Source organism: Muscardinus avellanarius (genome assembly GCF_963383645.1).
Source record: "Muscardinus avellanarius genome assembly, chromosome: 14".
NCBI classification, from domain to species: domain Eukaryota; kingdom Metazoa; phylum Chordata; class Mammalia; order Rodentia; family Gliridae; genus Muscardinus; species Muscardinus avellanarius.
Genome location: NC_137800.1, coordinates 25465644 through 25482722, shown reverse-complemented (window position 1 = coordinate 25482722; position 17079 = coordinate 25465644). Strand labels below are relative to the sequence as shown.

The window sequence follows — 17079 nt, the reverse complement described above, 5'->3', positions numbered from 1 at the left end:
ATATCATAAAAAGCTCAGGACAAGTCAGGAACATTCTGTAAAATAAACAAGAATGCCACATATAAAAATGTGTCCCGAAAACTACAGAAATCTGCCCAAAGGGGAAAGAAAGACTGATGGATTTATTGAGAGGTCCTTACTACTTAGCAAGAGTATCAATCAAGACACAGCCAGAGATGAGACTGTTTATATCAAACCTACCCTTGAAAGGACAATGTGGTTTCTTGCTTAAAGTCCAGGCTACAAAGATGTTTATAGCCACAAGAATTATAGGGCTAAATTGGAAAACATATTTATCAGAAATGGCAAAGCTGTTCATTATTATGAAGGACTAATTAAGTATTTAAATACTAAGCCCTATAACCATCATGCATTTTTCTTTACTTCTCTTGATGCAAATCAGAGATTCAGTCAGTCAGTAAATACAAGCCAGTATTTCTTTGTCTTATATGGATAGGGACTTTGTGTTTTCTCGTTTCTTCAGGATTCCTCCCCTAACTATGTATCAGGACATCAGAATGAGAAACAAAGATTAAGAGTCTGAAGACAAGGCTGAATGCCACACCTCCAGCATGAAGTGTAGAAGAAAGACCTGTATGTGTGACTGGTACATAAGTGTAGAAGAAAGACCTGTGTAGAGGAAAGGGGGAAAGGGCTTCTCTGGTCTCTCTGTGGCAGGCAGAGGATAAAGATGGCCTTCAGCCCTTATCATCTCCAACCAGCGGGGCTCATGCCACCGACTGCATGATTTGTCTGTAGGCCTTGTTATCACATTTTTTCCTCAGAATAACTTTACGATGCCGGGCATGGTGGCGCACGCTTATAATCCCCGCGCTTGGGAAGCGGAGACAGGAGGATTGTGCAGGTTCAAAGCCAGCCGTGCTGGCGTAAGAGACCCTGTTTCAAAAATATAAAAAATATATATATCTAGGTCTGGGAGTGTAGCCCGGAGGTAGAAGGGCTTTCAGGAACCCCAGTACCACCAAAAAAAAAAAAAAAAAAAAAGAATAACTTTACGAGCCAAGTATTATTACCTATATTTGCCAGAAGAGGAAAGCAAAGCTCTCTAAATGCTAGTTACCTTGCTGACAAATCTTTCAACTCTGTATGGGATTCCTTGGCCTACTTTCTGTGGATGTGTGAACAAGGCATTCCCAGGGGCCACCCAGCACCCACACTCTCCTCAATTTCGGGCTGGCTAAGATGGTACTCTGCTACAAAAGGGCCTCTGCTCCTGTGAAGCTGGTGCCCTGCAACACCTTACTCTAAGGCGAGACTACTGCTGGGGACTCTTGACATTCTGTGCCAAGGCTGGCTTTCCTGTTGCTGCAGAGCCCACTGGCTGGAGATCTGCATACCTCCAAGTGTAAAAACGTGCCATCCCAGGAAAGAGTTTCACGTTGTAATACAAAGCTCTTTCCTAGTATCTCCCTCATGTCCAGGTAGGACTTTCAGGGCCAGGCTGGGGGTGACTGAGGTAACTAACAGGCAGGATACAACGGTAAAATGTGTCCATTCCCTCAACACTGATTCTCTACTCTTGGATCTTAACCAAGTGCCTTTCTGATCTCTTCACAGTGCAACATCTCCCAACTTAGATTTAAGCAGGGGCCCTTCTATATATAGTTGGGATTTCCTATGCCCACATTTAAAGAGAGTCGCTTTGGGATAACATACTGCTTTTACTTGTAAGTGAAAGTTCTTTTACTATAAAAATGTTTCATGAATGTGCCACAAATTCTATATGTAAAACTATTCTGATAAACAGACTTCTCTGATCTTTTGTCTGGCATACTGAAAGGTGCTAAAAGACCTAGATTTATTTCTAGTAGATATTCAGCCTTTAATGGTCACTTACTGTTTGGCCTGAAGATTCTCTGTCTACAAGATGATCTCTCTGGTCAACTTTAGCTCTAAAGTTATAGGAATCTGTGACATATTTATTTATTTATTTATTTATTTATTTATTTATTTATTTATTTATTTATTTTTGGTGGTACTGGGGTTCCTGGAAGCCGTTTTACCTCCGGGCTACACTCCCAGACCAATTTTATATTTTTGAAACAGGGTCTCTTACGCCAGCGCGGCTGGCTTCGAACCTGCGAGATCCTCCTGTCTCCACCTCCCAAGCGCGGGGATTACAAGCGTGTGCCACCACGCCCGGCGACATATTTAATATATCATGAGCAAGATTTCAGAAGCACTGAAGCTTTTCCCTTTAAAAACCACCACCTTGTAATCACCGTGCTTGGGAGGCAGAGACAGGAGGATCGCACAGGTTTGAAGCCAGCCTCAGCTACTTAGCCTCTCAGGAACTCAGTGAAGACCCTGTTTCCAAATAAAATATAAAATAGGTCCAGGAGTATAGCCTGGAGGTAGAGAGCCTCTGGGTTCCACTCCCAGTACCACCAAATACATACATACATACATACACACATACATACATACATACATACATAATAAAAAACAAAAACTACCGCGTGACCCTGAAAAATGTAATCTTACATTATGCCCACGGCTCCCAACCATTCTGATCAAAGTTTATCTGAGTCATTTAAGGGATAGGATTAAAGCAAAGATCTAGACTCAGAGGAAGGAAATAAAAAAACACAATAAATGAAGAAGAGGCGTGTGGAAGGAATTCAAGGCAATTCCAGATTGCTTGAGAGAAGGAGAAAAAGGGAAAGAGAAACAGCCAGAGAATCAGCAGTTCCCTGGCCATCACTTCTGTGCACAGCCAGTGCTGCTTATGATGTTCCAGGGGGTGTGCTGACCACGTCACAGTCTGATCATGCAGGACAGGCTGGTGAGGCAGAGGCACAGGGGTCTGATGAGCTTTCAGAACACAGAATTCATTTTTATGCTCAAAAAATCATGAATGTATGTAGGCATGTGGGAAAAGAAAATGTCAAATATTCCCTGAATAATAGTTGCTCCTAGAAAAGGAGAAGAAACTAATTCTTGGTCTGCAAGGCAGACAGGTTTTCCTCCATTCTGAGAGCTGGTACTCACAAAAGTTAACAGGAGACATTCTCACAACAGGATTATATCCTGAAAATGCTAACAGGGTTGAGCTTAACAACATAAAATGGCTGACTGTCTTCTTAGTTAATCCATCCTGGTCCCCTGCCCGCTTCTGAGGAAACCAAAGAAGGGATAGCCTAGGATCCTGGCTGCCACACTCCTGTGCGTATCTGCCAGGCTGGGCAGCGATGAGTAGCTGGACGCTAAATGTAAGTTTTGCCAAACATGGGAAAATTACTAAAGCGCTGGAATCAATGCAGCGCTTACTTCTGAACCAGTGTTGCACAGCTGAGTTAATAGATGCCCTATCTGTTCCTACTTTTCCAAAAGATCTGCCATAGCTGGCAGGGGCTCAGGGGCTGCCCGGCACCCTCAAATCTCTGCAGGTCATACAAAGCAAAAAGCAGCCCACTCAGCTCTAGTGATTCCAGCTCTAGATTGGCCAATTGTGTTCTTCTAGAGAAACATGGTGGAAACCCTGGGCAAGAACTTAAATGCAGGGGGGGAATTGATTGTGGAGGAGATCTTGGAAGACATCTAGACCAGTGGTTTCCAAGTAGGGGAAACTCCCTAATAGATTCACAAGCATATCAAAGTCAATCACTACGCTAAACATGAGGAGGACAGCGGGGGAGGGAATGAAGCGAGAATTGTGGCAGGGCTAATTGGATAATGTATGCGTGTATGGTCTGTACTCCATTAAGGTGTATGACTACAGTGCACGAATAAAAAAATTTAAAAAGAAGGATGAAAATACAGAGTTGCCTAGAAAGTCATTTGGAGAAAGATTCTAAGGATTCTTGACTAAAACAAGCAAAAAACAAAACAAAACAAAAAAAAAACCTGCCAACTTTTTACAAATAAAGGAATTGAGATTCAGAGAAAAATATGACGGAATAATGTTCTACCTTACCTGACCTGGTCCTACTATGTGCTCAAAGAACTCACATCACATTATGAAAGAGACAAAAAGATCAACACCTCAAGGTGCGTACACCTACACATTTTACTTTCTGATAGACACTGATGGGAGAAATGAGACATTATTATCTTGTAGGGTTAACTTTATCTTACAACATGTTATCTGGTATTGTAACCACTCATATCTTAGTTACTCTGGCTTTGGGTAAATTCTTCTGATTCCCTCATGAATTTGCTTAAAGTTTTATAAGAATAGGAATGGAAACAATAAGCCCCTTCTCACTACTTGGGTATGGTAGAGCAGATATGTATTTTAATGGAAAGATGGGCAGGGTAAAAAAAAAAAATCAAAGTATGCTTTTAAGTAGCTATATTTTCCTATTGAAAATTTGGTCCTAAGACTAACTTCAAAACTTAATTATTTTGCCTATATAGGCACTCTCTATGGGAAAAACACACACACACACACACACACACAAAAAAAATGCCCCTTTCGTTTTTTTTTTTTGTCTAGTAATTTATAAAGGAGAAGGCCTTACACAGAATAGCTTTACAGTTGTCCTGAATCAGTGGGCTGGTACTTTAGAACTTAGGTGATCAAAATAATGTCGGATATAAGGTTTTCATCATAGAAATTCTATGGACCTTATTTTATAATGTGCTTATATAATGTATTGATATTTATCCTAGTACTATCTTAGATTTTAGAAACAACTTTTAAGCCCATTATGAATTCATAAAATTCCAAAAGCAAACTATATGAAATGTTGACTATTATAATAAAGTATGCAACTTTATAATAATAAATAAATTGTTGTTGATATTTGAATTCTTAGGTTTGATCCTGTTTGCTTCTAAGAATTCCTTGAATTTTAATTATTATGATAATGGTAAACTAATTTAATTTTTCCAATTTAGAGGCTGGTTGTATTATACCATTTTAAACCATTTCTGCCCCAGGAATTTACAGCTGGACAAATTTTGCTATTATTCATTCATCAGTTCTATGTAAGTCATGTAGAAATAGGACTTAATACTATCCGTTTATCTACTCTTTTGAAGATGTTCTAGCATTTTTACAATATTAAATAAAGTTCTTCATTATCAGTTAATTAAAATAGAAATCACACAGCCGGGGGTGGTGGCGCTTGTAATCCCAGAGCTTGGGAGGCTGAGACAGGAGGATTGCACAGGTTCAAAGCCAGCCTCAGCTACTTAGTGAGGCTCTCAGCAACTTAGTGAGACCCTGTTTCCAAATAAAATATAAAATAGGTCTGGGAATATAGCCCAGAGGTAGAAAAGCCCCTGGGTTCCATCCCTAGTACCACCAAAAAAAAAAAAAAAAAATCACTGTAATTTTGGATTAAATAAGCACCTTAATTATCTACATAATTGCTAACCATGGAAACTGATGAAATTACCACTGAGTCAGTCAGATCCAACATAACTTTAGAAAACTGCACTGTATTTAACCATGATCAAAAAGGAAGACTGAGGACTTCCGGGAAGATGGCGACCGAAAAAAGCGGGGCTTAAGAGCCCCGCTAACAACCAATCTCCATTACCACAAAATCAGCGCCTTTCATAGCCAGAAAACACCATCACCAGAGAAACAAAAAAATCACCAGGCTCCAGAGAGAAAGCGGACTGAGAACAGAGCTCAGAGCCACAGAGGAGATACACCGGCCTCACGCCCGAGGACGCAGCAGCAGCGCCATACTGCCGGCAGCAGCGGCGAGTTCACTGGACGGCTACAGCAAGCCGAGGTGAGCCGCTGCGGAACAGCCAGGCGGGATCTTTTGGCACAGGAAGCATCTAAAGCTCCTAGTGGCTGAGCTCAGCACACACTGCAGGGACTCAGAGTGGAACTCAAAACCAGAGAAGAAAAAATACGCCAGCCTCATGGCCAAGGGCATGGCAGCGGCGCCATATTGCCACCGGCGGCAGCAGCAGTGAATTCACCAAGTCCAGTACAGCTACATCTGCGTACTCAAGAACAGTGAGTCAAACTGCGGGCCACAGAGGAGAAATCCCAGTACTGCACTCCCAGGGACTTGACCCAGTGGGGGAGTGGCAGTGGCAGAGATATCACACCATAGGAGAACATGCAACCTGGCACCCCCCACAGTCTAAAGCAGCCTTTATCAACTCTCTGGGTCGGAGACTCTGTGATACAACCCAGTAAAGGAGTAGTGGGGTCAGAGATACTACAGACCCGAGATCCAGAGCACCTTAAGCGAAGTCATAGTGACCCAAGCGAAGAACCCAGAGAAGGCACAAACTTCTGAAATCATGGGAAAGAGGAATAACACTGGAGTTTGAATGCCCACAACCCCACAACATCAGAACCCGATAAAACAGAAAATCAGAGATTTCTAGAAGATCAAATCAGGAAAATAACTGTAGAAATAATAGAGGTGCTTCGAAAAGAATTCAGAGAAGCCAAAAAGAGATAAAGGATGCAATTAATGAAGTAAAGGCCTCAATTTAAAGCATGAACAACCGATTAGAACACATGGAGAACAGAATCTCGCTCTTACAAGATGATCATTCCAAAAATGAACGCATAGTTTCTAATCTAGAAAAAAATATCCAACAGCAGGAATCTGATATTGAAGAAATATGGGCCCATTTTAAGAGAGCTAACCTAAGAATAATTGGAATAGAGGATCTCTTCAAGGAAGTAATAGCAGAAAATTTTCCAAACATAGAGCAAGAGGTTGATACACAGGTCCAGGAAACTTATAGAACTCCCTTTAGACAGGATCGGAGAAGAGGATCCCCACGCCACATAATTGTCAAAATGACCAACGTGGAAGCCAAGCAGAGAATCTTAAAGGCAACAAAAACAAAGGGCCAACTGACATTCAGAGGCAAACCAATTAGAATCACTCCAGACTTCCCAAAACAAGTCATGAGAGCCAGAAGGGCTTGGAGTAACATATTCCAAACTCTGAAAGAAAACAACTTCCAGCCAAAAATTTCCTACCCAGCAAAACTTTCTATCAAATTAGATGGAGAAATAAGAAGCTTCCATGACAAACAAAAACTGAAGGAATTTATGTCTTCAAAACCAGCGCTAGAGAAAATACTCAAAGAGATTAACTACAAAGAAGAAATAGATAACACACACCAGAACCAGAGAAACAAGATTTTCCATCCAAGGGACAACTAAGATTGGTTATCTGTGGAGATTCATTATTTATGTTAGTCTTTTACTTATCTCTAAATTGTATTGTTTGCCTTTATTGTTGTTAATTTTTAGGATTTCTAGTTGGAATATTAATATACCTTCAGATATAGCATTTGGAAATATATTATCCCATTCTATCAGTAACTTTTAACTCTGTTTACATTGTCTTTGGATATACAATTTTTTTTATTTTTTTAGGGAGTATGTATACTCTCCTGTCGCCTGTGCCATTGAAATCATATCCAAGAGATCACTGCCAATTTCAATGTTGTGAGGTTTTATGACCCAGATTTTCTTCTAAAATTTTATAGTCTTAAGATTTATATTTAGGTCTTTTATCTATATTGAGTTAATATTTGTATATGGGATTAGGTAAGGGTCCAATTTTATTCTTTTCCATGTAAGTATTATTTTTCAACAATATTTAGTTAAAGGATTATTATTTCCACCACCAAATGTTCGTGGAAACCTTGTCAAAAATAACTTGACAATATAGGGAAGAATTTAGCTCTAGGCTTTTATTTAACTCCAATGGTTTATATATCTGCCTTTAGAACAGTACTACACTGTTTCAATTATTGTAGCTTTATATGGTTTGAAATCAGAAAATATATATCTTCTAGCTTTGTTCTTTTTCAAGATCGTTTTGGGTATCTAGAGTTCATATTCCATATTAGGATAGATTTTTTTTCTGAAAAATAAATATATAAATATATGATAGTTTCACCTAAAAAATAGAAAAAAAATATTCTCTGGTAAGAAAGAAAGCAAAAAGAAATATTGAAATGTTATCTTTAAGTCATCAAAAGCTTGGTATGAGACAAATGAAACTGTTATGTGAAATTATCATTTTTAATTTTGGTTAAATTGCTATAATACTAGATGTCAACCACTAAGCCAAGCATGGGAAGGAGGGATGGGGAGAGAATGGGGTGGGGATCGGGTGGGGGCTGACCGGGCGATGTGTGCATGTAAGTCTACAAAAGTTTGTATCCCACTATGATGTATGAATACAGTGCACCCAAAAAAAAAAAAAAAAAGAAAAGAAAAGAAATAATTGCAGACAAAAAAAAAGGAAGACTGAAAATTTTATTTTTTCAATGTGTTCCATTATTATTATTATTGTTATTATTATTGTTATTATTATTAATTATTTGCAGTATTGGGGATGAAACCCAAGGACATTTTAGCTCTGAGCTACACATCCAGCCCTATTTTTTATTCTTTTTTTTATTTTTGGTGGTACTGGGGTTCCTGAAAATCCTTCTACCTCCGGGCTACACTCCCAGACCTATTTTTATATTTTTATTTATTTGGAAACAGGGTCTCTTAAGCCAGAGAGGCTGGCTTCGAACCAGCGCGATCCTCCTATCTCCGCCTCCCGAGCACAGAGATTTCAAGCATGCGCCACCACGCCTGGCTTATCCTATATTTTGAAACAAGGTCTCACTGAGTTGCAAAGGGTCTCACTAAATAGCTGAGGCTGTCTGCGAACCGCGATCCTCCTGTCTCAGCCTCCCAAATGTTGGGATTACAAGTGTGTGCCAGTAGGTCTGCCTTCTTCTCCTTCTCCTTCTCCTTCTCCTTCTCCTTCTCCTTCTCCTTCTCCTTCTCCTTCTCCTTCTCTTCCTCCTCCTCCTCCTCCTCCTCCTCCTCCTCCTCCTCCTCCTCCTCCTCCTCCTCCTCCTTCTCCTTCATTCCAAAATATATTGTACTGCTTATCAAAGTATGATCCAAAGATCCTTGGGATTCCCCAGGATGCTTTCAGAAACTTGAGTAGGTCAAAGTTATTTTCATAATAAAATAAAGATCTTGTTACCTTTTTCACTGTGTTGGAATTTACTCTGATGGCCCAACAGAAAAAAGTCAGTAGAACTGCTGGGGCTTTAGCACAGATCGAGGTAATGTCACCAAGGTCTGTGTGTTTCTGGTATTATTCCTTGCCACATGCTAAAAGTAAGGCAAATGCCATTTTCACTGCAAGTCTGTGATGAAGTGGTAAGTCTTCTTTGATGACTTTATTAAACCTTACCCCTGAGTCCATGCTTTTTGAAAATTCTATGAGATGAAAATGGGAAGTATGCATGGAGGACTTCTGTTACATATTAAAGTGTGATGATGGTCTCAGGGTAAAGTTCCTGTGAGACTGAGATGCAAGCAGAATAAGCTGATTCCCCCCCCCCCACAGAAGGCCATTCTCACCTGAAATACCCAAAGCACAAACTGTGGTGGTACAAACTCAGGTATCTGGTGTTGTCTTGAACATGAATGGAGCCTGTCATATGTCAAGGAAAATAGCCGACCTCATTTGTTGCCCAAGAAAACTTGAATTTTCAGGCAAATTTGGAAATATGAAGTGTTTCAATGAGTTTAAAAAATATTTTTCTGGTGAGATTGATGGCGATATTAACAAACATGTTGTTGTTATTACCATTATTTAATGAAATGATCAGTATTTGGAAGATCAGCATCACTTAGGAAAACAGAAAGATCAATACCTCCTACAGAAAGATAAATACCTCGTGCTCTCACTTATATGTGGAAGCTAAAAAACTGACCTAATAGAAGTGATTACCAGGCCCTGGGAAGGGTAAGGAGACGGAGAAAGGCAGAGGGGATGGGAAATGGGTACAGGAATAAAGTTGGATGGAGAGATAACTTTCTAATGTTCTATGGCAATTAGAAGAAATATAGTTGACAATAATTGAATGCACATTTCTTTTTTTAAAATTTTTTTTGTAGTACTAGGGTTTGAACCCAGGAGCATTCTACCTCTGAGTTATATTTCCAGCCCTAATTTCATTCTTTTATTTTGAAACAGGGTCTCACTAAGCTGTGTAGGGCTTCACTAAGTAGCTGAGGTTGGCTGTGAACCTGCAATCTTTCTGTCTCAGCCTTGCAAGTAGTGGAATTACAAGCATGCACCACCACACCTGGCTTGAGAACACACATTTCAAAATAGCAGAGAAGACTTCTTGTTGTTGTTGTTGTTGTTGTTGTTGTTGTTGTTGTTGTTTTTGGTGGTACTGGGGTTCCTGGAAACCCTTCTACCTCCAGACTACACTCCCAGACCTACTCTTATTTTTATTTGAAAACAGGGTCTCTTAAGCCAACAAGGCTGGCTTTGAACCTGCGTGATCCTCCTGTCTCCACCTCCCAAGTGCGGGGATTACAAGCATGCACCACCATGCCCAGCCTAGCAGAGAAGACTTTGGATGCTCTCGACATACAAAAAATAATAAATAAGGTGATGGATATGCCAATTATCCTCATTTGATCATTACATATTATATACATGTATTTAAGTATCACTGTACCCAATATTTAAAATATTATGCGTCAAAAAAAATAAAATTAGAAAAACTATTTGGATACACATGCACCAAAAACTGAAAATGCCACTACTTTTGAAGACTGGCTGAGATGTGGCACTAGATAAAAGGAAGAACTGTTTTTGTTGTTTTTTATGTAGTGGAAAAAAAAGGTGCCTCCCTTTATTTCTCTCCTAGTGTTTGGTATTAAAAAAAGAAAGAAAGAAAGAAAAGAGGATCAATATGTGGATTACGTTAAACTGATGAACTTCTGTACTACAAAGGAAACTATCAAGAACCTCGACATAAAGCCGACAGAATGGGAGAAAAATTTTGCCACCTATTCCTCTGATAGAGGACTAATATCTAGGATATACAGAGAACTCAAGAAACCACTAAGAAAACAAATAATTCAATCAAAAATGGGCAAGTGAACTAAATAGACACTTCACAGAACAAAAAACTCAAATGGCCAATTAATGTATAAAAATATTCAACATTAATAGTAATCAGAGAGATGCAAATCAGAACTGCCCTGAGATTTCACCTAACTCCAAAGAGAACAAAACACAAACAACAACACATGCTGACAAGGGTGTGGAGAAGTGGAAACTCTTGGTGGGACTGCAAATTAGTGCAACCACTTTGAAAAACTGTATGGAGGATCCTCAGAAGAATGGGAATGAACCTACCATATGACCCAGAAATACCATATCTGGATATCTACTCAAAAGAACGGAAACCAAACTACCATACTAATGCATGTGTATGTATTCATGGCTGCATAATTCACAATTGCCAAATGATGGAACTAGCCAAGATGTCCATCAACAGATAAATGGATTACAAAACTATAAACTATGGGATACATACATAATGGAATTTTACTCAGCCATAAAATGAACAAAATTACATCATTTACAGGGAAATGGATGGAACTGGAGAGCTAAGTGAGATTAGTCAATCACAAAAAGTAAGAAATAGGATGCTCTCCCTCATTTGTAGAAGCTAGAGAAAAAATGGGCCATAGAAGGAACTCTAGACGAAGGAGGAGAATCTACAGATGAGCAAATAAGGTGACCTAACTGAGGGGGATGGGAGGGAGGAAAAGGGCAATTCCCTAATGTACATAAATGTATATTCACAAACATATCAAAGTCACTCACTAAGCCAAACATGAGAAGGAGGGAAGGGGGAGGGAATGGGGTGGGAATTGGAGAGGGGCTAAATGAGTGATGTGTGCATGTACGCCTCTACCATCCTGTACCCCATTAAGATGTATGACTACCTTGCACCAATAAAAAAATTTTAAAAAGAAAGAAAAGAAATAATCATGTATCCATGGATGACTCCTGCATCACCACTGGCAATATTTAGATGTTCTGCCAAGATGAGGCCTTCACAAAACTCTCTACATCTAACAATTAACTTCATTTTACTCAGGACAAAGTCTTCTTATAAATTTCCTCTGCTCCATGCTTTTGTCCCTGTTCTTCCCTTCACCGTTACACATCTGCTCTTTGAGTAGCGCCACTTCCTCCTCCCCTTAACACCACCTCAACTGACCCTTCAGAATGGTGGTTCTTAGTCACGGGTGGGTCTGCCCTCCAGAGGATAGGTAGCAAAGTCTAGAGACCTGGGTGTCAGAATAGAGGAGCGTGGAGTATATGGGTGCACTGGTATCTAATGGGTAGATGTTGGTGATGCTAAGCATCCTACAATGTATAGAACAGCCTCATGAAGAATTATCCAGTCCAAATGTCGACGATACTGATACTGAGATCGCAGAACCTTGTCTTGTAATCAAGAAAACCCGCCATGATGGGATACAAGCCTTTCTACCTTTTTCTGCCTTCCTGTTTTTCTCCTTAAGAGTTAGCGTCCTGCAGCACATTGTTAACACAACCCTTGGCTGTTGCTTAGTTAGCATCACTAACAAGGCAATGTGGTATAGAAGCCAGAATTTGAATCCCTATGTTGCCACATTCTAGTTATGTAACCTTCAGGCTATCTACTCTCTGCCTCATTTCTATCATCTAAAAACATAATGAAAATAAAAATACGCTGTTTGAGCCTGGCAATAAGGATTAGAGAGACTGTATATAAAAACCCAGCATAATGCCAGAAATAGAATGGACGATCAATAAAGGAACAATGATGTAGTTGCTCCTCCTGTCATTTATCGAGGACCCTCTGTCTTCATTAGCTTCTGTAACAAAGAAACAGGGAAAGGAACACGTCACAGCAAGAGTGTCATGACATGGAGGTGGAAGACACAGTCAGTCTTTTCTCAGTCATGTAAAGCCATTGCAAAATATTTCTAAAAACCAATTGAAGGATTATAAATAAACACCCTAGCGCTGGGATCTGCCTTTCTCTATCTATGGTTTGTATCCCCAGTATACTGGTAACTCTGGTCCTTCCGCTCATCAGCCCCAGCACCTGGCAAATGATTGCAGAGATACAGGACCACGTGACAGAAGGTACAAGGTCAAGGACCAGCCCAGCCTGAAGCTAGGTTCCAGCCTGAAGCTAGGTTGTTCATGTCTGCTTAGAAAACACATTCCTTTTTGTACTTGATTTAAATAAGAATATCAAGCCAAGCATACTGTGCACACTTGTCATTCCAGGTACTTGGGAGGCAAAAACAGGAGGATCACGGGTTCGAAGCCAGTCTGGGGAACATTAGGATACTCTGTCCCCAAAATATTAATCCCAGTGTTGCTTTCCTAAGTAGTTGTGGTTCGCAGACTTTGCCAAAAACTTTGAGGAGAGAGCTTTTTTTTTTTTTTTTTTTTTCCTTCAATGCCCCTCAACTCCCTCTCTTTTGTAGGAGAATTCAGCATTCGCAATCTTCCTTGGATGCCCCTCAGGGTCAGCAGAGCTGCGGCTCAGCACAGCTGGGCTCTGGAGGGAGCTCCTGCCTTACAGAAAGATGCCGCACAGCGGTAGCCCACATTCTCTTTTTACTAAAGACTTTACAACTCTTTCTTTTCAAGTGGCAGTTGTGCACCTCCAGGGTCTTAAGAACGTGTCATTTAGCTTTTCAAATCTTTCCTCAGAGCCCTTAATCCTGTTTTTGATGTGCTCACTGGGACTTTCTATTCTAGAGAATGCACTGATATTTTCCATTTGATTAAAATGGTGGCGCGCTCATTCTAAAATAAGTTACGAGGTTATTAAAAATGTCATTGTCCTCCTATACCTTAGGTACATTTTGGAGAGAAGAGTCTCCCTCAGGATTCAGTGAAGAGAAAAGTGAAGCCAAGGGCTAATTTCCCAGTGGTACACTAAAAGGTACTATAGAATGTAATTAAACTGTGTTATTTATATAATTTTAACTCCTGTAATTAGCTTGGTTTTGGTGCTAAGCCCTTCCTACTTTTCAGCACATTCGCCTTTTATATTGCAAGAAAGATGAAACAGCAATTCTACTGATGATAGACCAAGTGATAATAATTAACTTACCTAGAAGCACCTTTAAGAAGTTGTACACTCTAAGCCGGTTATTACTTCCACGGTCCTTGCTAAAGAAAACAGATGGGGCTGAGGAAGCTGTTTTCCATCTCTTTCCAACAACCTGCCTTTCCCACTGGGGTGCTGTCCCAAGTTACCCTTCCTGGAATAAGGCATGGATGTGAGCTTCAAACTCAGCCTGATTGGGAGAAAAGGTCCCCTAATTGGCTCTCACCTGGTTCAACGACTATGTGTGTGTTGTGATTCAACTACTGGGGACTGAACCCAGTGGCATTCTTCCTCTGAGCTTCACTCCCAGCCGTAATATATTTTTTATTTTGAAACAGGGCCTCACTAAGTTGCAGAGAGCCTAGCTAAGCTGCTGAGGCAGGCTGTGAACCTGTGATCCTCCTGTCAAAGCCTCACAAGTCCTGGGATGGCAAGCGTGCGCTACCACGCCTAGCTTATTCAACTACTTTTAGTGACTGTCTTCTTTCCAACACTGGTTGGTTTTTTTGGTTTGTTTTTACCAAATAGCCCAGAAATGAAGACCCACAAGTACAAATGTGAAGGAGGTGAGGCTGTCATCTTGGGTTTTTATGGTCTACCACAGCAATAGTGAGTCTTTGGCTCTAAACTGCTCCAAGTTTCTCCTGGGTATGTGGCCCAACTTGTTCACTGAAAGCTGTTTATTTTTCAAAACAGTTTCTGTGCTTCTAGAATAAATGGGGTGGCAGAGGATCTTCCTATTCCTCCAATGTTAGTTTATGCTTGGTTAACAGTTAACTAGTTTCACATTATTTCTCTTCCTCCTCCTCTTCCTTTTTCTTCTTCCTTTGTATTATTATTATTATTATTATTATTATTACTATTATTATTATTATTATTTTCATCATATTTTGTTCTGGAGATTAAACCCGGGGACATTCTACCTCCAAGCTATACCTCCAACCTCTTTTATTTTGAAATAGGTCCTCACTAAGTCAGCAAGGCTGGCCTTGAACTTATGATCCTCCTATCTCAGCCTCCCTCACCTGTACTGGTAATACTGGTATGTGTCACGATGCCCAGCTCAAATAAATTATTAATCTTCAGGGTTGGAAGCATCTATTCTCCTTATATTATGTTGGTACAGTCATACCATGGCCCTGTGCCCAGTGGTTTGGCTTTGACTGTCCTTTAGGGGTGACACAAGTGCTTCTGTTATATCATGTATATATCCCCAGTACGTTTTTTGTTTTATATAATCATACACTAAGGAAAGAAGAAAGAAAGAAAGGGCCTAAGAGAAAATGGGGATAAAACTAGACCACTCAAAACTTATGACTTCAGGGAATTAAGAGAGCCAGGACCAGACAATTAAGACTGGGAGCCGCCAGGCATGGTTGCACATGCTTGTAATCCCAGTACTTGGGGAGTTGAAATAGGCGAATTGCAGCTTTGCAGCCAGCCTCAACTACTTAGTGACACCCTCCACAACTTAGTGAGACCCTGTTTCAAAATAAAAAAAGAATAAAAAAATAGGGCTAGGAGTGTAGCTCGAGGTAGAATGCCCCTAGGTTAAATTCTCAGTCCTGCAAAACAAAGAAAGAAACAAACAAAAACCTTAGGGAATCTTGGCACCACAGCCCTAAGGAACACTAAATCAATCAGAACAGTGAGGCATTTGTACTCTGTATTGTAGTCCATCCTTTGCAGCCTTGAAACCCAGGGGCTTGTCTTTCCCTTTTTATAGATTTTTTGAGACATTTGCTTTTAATACAGAGCAGCTTAACCAAAATTAAAAGTATGACCCAAGGATAGCTCTGCTCACAATCAATTTCCTTCTTGGGTTCTTTGGATGCACTTGCAGCTTCCCCAGACAATTAAACATAGTGGTAAATACAGTGGGTTCTGAAGCCACAAAACACAGAATTGACTTTTTTTTTTTCCTTTAAGGTCTTCATAAATGCACTGCCACAGTGTTCTCTTTATGGGTAATGCTCCCCTGTTCCCTTCCAAACATTAACACTCAGTAGAAATCTATGAACCTCTAGGTCTTCTGCAATGAATTGATACCATTTTCCTCTTCACCAAACACACAAGAGCCAATATGCATTAAAGAAACACCGGTAAACAGGCTGCCTCTAATGGTTCTGACTGCACCTAAGACAGTCTGAGATGCTAAATTTCCAGAAATGGCCATGATCACCCACTGAGGGAAGGGGCCTGTCCTCCGCCATCCACTCTGCACTCTGACATATCTGCGTCTATTGGCAGAGGTTCACTGTTGGGCAATACTGATGACCTTTTTGCAGTTGGCCTAAATATCTGTGATATAAGCCAGAACCTTTAACAAGAATCAGCTGCGCTGTCCTAATTGAGAAAATTCCAAAGTGCAATATGTATATGTGTGTTTGTCTTTATATGTATTTCTAAGAAAAAGAAGAGACGAAACTAGGCATTAAAACACAACTTATTTTTAAAGTTAACCTGGAAAGCCCCTGGAACAAAAATTGCCAAGAGTAGAAATTTTGGGGCCGGTGAGAAAGTATCTTCGGGACTTAAAGAAGCAACATGTCCATCAAGGGTCATCCAGAAGCTATTTTCAGATGTGCCTGTTACATATTAGATCTAAGGCTGCCAAACTGTACTTTGCAATTGAGACCTTTTTAAAAATGTATGACATAAAAGAATTGTGTGTTAAAAATTGTTGTAAGTATAGTTTGGATGATTATATAGACCTACTCTGTATTCTGATAATAAAAACTGAGAGAAAGTACTAAAATACATATGTGTATATATAATCTCTATGACTTTTATATTATTTTAATTATTTGCTTTAATCTCTTTTAAGAAGCTCTAACATTTTATGAAGTGCTAACTGAATCCAATGGGTTATGAAATACATGCAATGAAATGAGAAAGAAAGCTAATACATTTCAACTACTCAACAATCTAAAAATAGCAACCATTTCATAAATCATAATACTATACCCTACATAGTAGGTATCCAAGAGAAACTTTAACAGAGATAGAGAATGAGGAAAGCTCACAACCACAAATCACCTTAGATACAATTACTGCATAAAAGCCAACATTTATTTTGGAATCTGGTAAGAAGAAACTTACCTCATCTATTAGATATGACTCTAAATGTAAATTTTTAAATACACCTCCATTTTTCACAGATAA

At 39.8% G+C, this 17079-nt stretch overlaps 1 protein-coding gene across 4 annotated transcripts in view; it reads right to left on the bottom strand.

Moving 5' to 3' along the window:
- The window catches only part of GALNT7 (polypeptide N-acetylgalactosaminyltransferase 7), a gene marked incomplete at both ends in the record, with an annotated part of 155504 nt that overhangs the window by 48150 nt on the left and 90275 nt on the right, over positions 1–17079 (bottom strand). The window lies entirely within an intron of this gene.